At 44.6% G+C, this 4,695-nt stretch overlaps 1 pseudogene; it reads right to left on the bottom strand.

The window, feature by feature from the left end:
- Positions 1 to 1,423: 1,423 nt before the first annotated feature.
- LOC133398989 (trace amine-associated receptor 1-like) lies at positions 1,424 to 2,375 on the bottom strand (annotated as a pseudogene).
- Between the last annotated feature and the right edge of the window lie 2,320 nt (positions 2,376 to 4,695).

Here is a 4,695-nt window from a genome sequence, read left to right as displayed (position 1 = left end):
TAGGGTAATGAAACTATGAGCACAACTGTGTCATGTTTGCTTGAATACTAAATAAAACTAGGATGGATAAAATAAAATAGAAAAATTGTAGGTGTGCTAAACAAAGTTTGCTAAACGTTAGGGAAGTCTAGGCTTGTTTCACCAAATTTTACAAAGAAGTTACTGATGCTGCGGTGGAGTGGCTGTGATCTTCGGCGCATGGAGGCGACACCCGCAGGGAGACAGCGAGCCGGAGTGGAGGTCAAGTTTCGGAAGAAAGGATTCCGAATTGCCCGCTCCCATCGATTCACCTCGCAAATCTACAGCTCTTCTACCCGATAAATGGATGAGCTTCATCTTCTCACAAAGACCAGAAAAGACTTTGGACGTTCGCGCCCTGTGCTCACAGAGACATGCTATGTGAACGCGTCCGACGATGTGGGCCGCAATCCTTGCGGGCTTCCAACACTACGTTTCGAGCGGACCGCGTCACAGAGCTATTGGGGAAAACAAAAGGTGGAGGACTATTCTTCTTTATCACGAAAAATGGTCTCCCGAGTCTCGGAGCTCAACACAAACTGCAGGCCCGGACTTGGATTCGCTGTGTTTGAAACGTGTAAGCCCTTCTACTCCACATGCGGCTTGTCTACGTCCTCCCCTGCTTTAATTCTCTCTCTGAGGCCTCTCATATGGCAAAATGAATTAGCAGAGCAGAAGTGGCATTTAATGGCATGAGATTGAACATTTGTTATTTCGAAACATGCATACAAAATGACAAAAATGAAAAATATTCTGCCAGTTCAAAGAGTTAGTAGCCCTTTCCCATGACCTAAGATACCTGTACATTATCCATCAAGAACTGACGAATTACATACGTACAGAACATACATACACTAATATATGCATATCTCCACATGTATACTCCAAAATACCTACATTATATACCATACACTACAAGCATATAGTATATACACATACACCTGCAACATACCTAATTGTTCTTCCCAATATTCATGATTCATTCAGTTCCATTTATGAATGGTCGTTTATTGTGCTTTGTGTGTAGGGTGGGTAATGACATAGTGAGTGCTTGAATTCAGTCAACACAATATTGCAAAATATGGTCCAACGATGAAACAATATCACGTGTGGAGTGTTTACTGTCTAGTAAAGGAGCTCTGCAAAGAACGTCTATGACAGTAGAGTGATTAAAAAAGGACACATTCAGGTAAAACTAACCTTCAGCAGCATCACTCACAGGATCTGTCAGCCTTCAAACATGAGACCAAATTGAGTCTACAGGGAGCCTCACGGGAGGCAGGCGTGCAGAATCCGAAGAGTGACATGTGCTTAGCAGCTTTCTAAACAGGGGTAAAAAAGGGCGTATATTTAAGGGGTTCACACACGGAGTTGAGACATACAAATAAAAACAAAATTTTGGCACCTGAACCAAAATTCTCTTTATCAGCCACCAGACTGACAATGTAGTACGGACAGAAAACACACCAGAAAGACAAGAACGAGAACACCAAGAGTCATGGCCGCCTTCAACTCGGAGACTTTGCTCTGAAAGGGCAGAATGTTGTAATTTGAGGCATTTAACATGAGCGCGCATTGCTCGCGCCTGAGAAACAGCGACCACAAACACTCTCATGTACAGCACGAAGATGATGCTGAGAGGAAGGACAAAGCTTACGACGAGGTCCAGAATGCCTGCGTAAACCTCAGAACCGATCACGCACTCTCCGCGGCACGAGTTGTACATTCCAGGACGAACCAGTTGGTCCTTTAAAAGGATGCAGCAGTGTAGAAGAGCAGCCACCCAGAGAGAGACAAACACAAAATGAATTCTTTCACAGTGACTTTGACGTTATATGCAGAGGATGACAAATAGCCACGTAACGGTCGGCCGATATCAGCACCATGTTTCCGACCGAGGAGGATCTGCGGTGAAAGTCATGTAAAATCCACAGAGAACAGGCAATGTCACCGAGAAACCAGCAGGATGTGCTCGTGTAGATCTCACCTGGCATCGCCATCAAGCCCACCAGCAAGTCTGAGACGGCGAGGGAGAGGAGGAGGAGGTTGGTGGGGGTGTGGAGCTGCCTGAAAAACAATTGTGACACACATGACATGCTGTTCAAAGCACTTTCCAGACAAATATGAGGAGGCACAATATGTCATTCAAAACACTCTAATACTACAATACAATCCACTGTTGTTTCCTTGAGAGAAATGAGGCAATAATATACATTAACAGCCTGGGAGCAACCTTGCAAAGCGGCTCAAACACATGAGGGTAGCGAAAAAGAACATGTGCCTGAAGTGGGAGATTGAGATGATGACAAGCAGGTTGAGCAGCACAGTGAAGGATGCAGACGATGGGCTGCAGGACTCTCAAAAGAAACACCTTCAGACCAATCAGACGAGGGCTTCCCACAGGAAGTGTTGGCCAGATGTGGAAAACAGAGATCCATTGGTCCATGGAAAAGCTAGCGCTCAGACAGCCTTCTGTCTAAACCTCTCTGTTGTCTGTCTCATTTATGTGTTTCTAGTACCGCCCCCAAGCAAATGTGATGGGTCAAAGTTGTCAAAGAAAGACGTCATGGTGAGCAGCATACACCAGACTCCACTATCAACAGTGACATGAAGGCATATTTCGTCTTCCATCAACATAAATGTTTCGTTCATTCATCTTCCGTTCTGCTTATCCTCAATTGGGTCCCAGGTGTGCTGGAGCCTAGCTCAGCTATCTTCGTGGCGAGGGGGCGGGTACACGCATGAAACTGGTCGCCAGCCAATCGCAGGGCACATAGAAACACAACCAGTCGTACCTACGGGCAATTAGTCTTCAATTAACCGACCCTGCGTATTTTTGGGATGTGGGAGGAAACCGGAGTACCCGAGAGACCCCACGCAGGCACGGGAAGAACATGCAAATCTCCACACAGGTGGGGCCGGGATTTGAACTCTGGTCCTCAGAACTGTGAGCAGATGTGCTAACCAGTCAGGCGCCGTGCCGCCACATAAATGTTTTATTCTCAAATTGTGTCGGACAAAAGCCAACAAGAAGGCCCGCCTGAGGTTTGGGATTAGGCCTGGTACACCACCAAAAATATTTTTTGACACTACACATAAAGATCTAAATCTGGCACTTAACAGTTTTGGTCGTATGTGTGTGTGTGGTCCGATAATATCAACACAGAACACCACATACTGTACATGATTCTTTTCAAATGCGAATTCGAAATCAGGCGAGATCACACGTAAACTCACAACACGAAAGAAGAGAAACACTTCCGGCTATGGCTGTGCCAATGTTTTCCGAATCGTTCCTGAAGAGATGTAAGGTTATAAAATGGGAACGCCAATTTTATCTCCCATCCCATCGGTTGTCCTGTACCCAATAGAAAAATAACATCGGGTAACACATGCTATTTTATATTGACAGGCGCTTTCCTTACTCGACGTCAGAGGGTGCTGCTATCTTGATGGTTCTATACTTCTCGTTTCACGTAACACAATCGCAGCGTCAGGACGCGTGAGAAATTGTCCCATATTGTACATGGTTCTTTACTTACTAAGATTGTCGGCCTGACCTGTTTCTTTTTTAGACCCTAAATAATCGTGTCGACGGTATTAACTCTTAAACACACAACTCAGACTTGAGGACAATCTATACGATAATCTTCTAAGATTTAAGATTGTCTGCTCGTTGAACGTGCTTGGTCTGAGAAGCGGGCAAAATCGGCACAAAAACAGGCTCAATCTGGTCTTTGTGGAAAAGGGGCCTAAGGTTACGTTCGGTTGGGTTAGAGTTTGGGTCTGCCACAGGGGATCCCGAGTCATGCATGGTCTCATATACCAGTGGGCAACCAAGGCTAGGAGTCAGATTTTTGTGTGCGTATTTGACTTGGTGGATCTCGATCTTACACACTTAGATTTAGGGCTGAGGCCTGTACGCAAGACCAGGAGTTGCGCCACCTGGGCGGTTAGCTGCCTGGCGCTTAGCCTGCGTCGTGCACTCTCACCCAAATATCAGAGACACAAGACACGGTACGGGAAAGTTAATGGCTGGTGTTATTTATTTTATGTATTTTCTATTTCTTTTGAGCGTGAAACTTTATTTGTATGGCATTTTAAACCTGTTTATTTAACCATACCCACAGAGCTGCAGCTGCACGTTATTGAGCCAGTAGCTGTACAAAGCCAACTGTGACTTGAGCACATAGCGTACAAGTGAACAGTACAGTATATTTGATATGACAGTGAAGGGCATGTCTTATATCGTGAAAGCGTCGTCATTGCACAGACACCCACGCAGATATCAGGCCTTGCACCTCGAGAGGACGCAGCCTTGTGTTTTCATGATTTCAGAGCATTATCTTACAGACTGGTGATATGTTTATTGATTCAAATTTGGCAGGCTTTTGAAAACCAATCTTCTGTGTGTGTCAATTTTCGAGAGATTTGTTTGGCCTCTTTGGTGTATCTTTACGTAGCCTAGTCGTTTTATCGACATCTGCCTGTATTCATACCTCGGAAAATTTAATTCATTCAATCAAAAACCTTTTGTCATTTATTATTGTCAAGTAACGAACGAACAAAAATGCATGAATGCTGATATGTAAAGTTGTGCTCATACGTTTACATACCGAGCAGAATTTGTGAAATACTAGTCTTATTTTTTTTAAAATATGACTGAACAAGGACCAT

The sequence above is a fragment of the Phycodurus eques genome, unplaced genomic scaffold, assembly GCF_024500275.1.
Source record: "Phycodurus eques isolate BA_2022a unplaced genomic scaffold, UOR_Pequ_1.1 contig_816, whole genome shotgun sequence".
Classification (NCBI taxonomy): Eukaryota; Metazoa; Chordata; class Actinopteri; order Syngnathiformes; family Syngnathidae; genus Phycodurus; species Phycodurus eques.
Note: the sequence above shows the minus strand (reverse complement) of the source record. Positions and strands in the feature narration are given on the sequence as shown.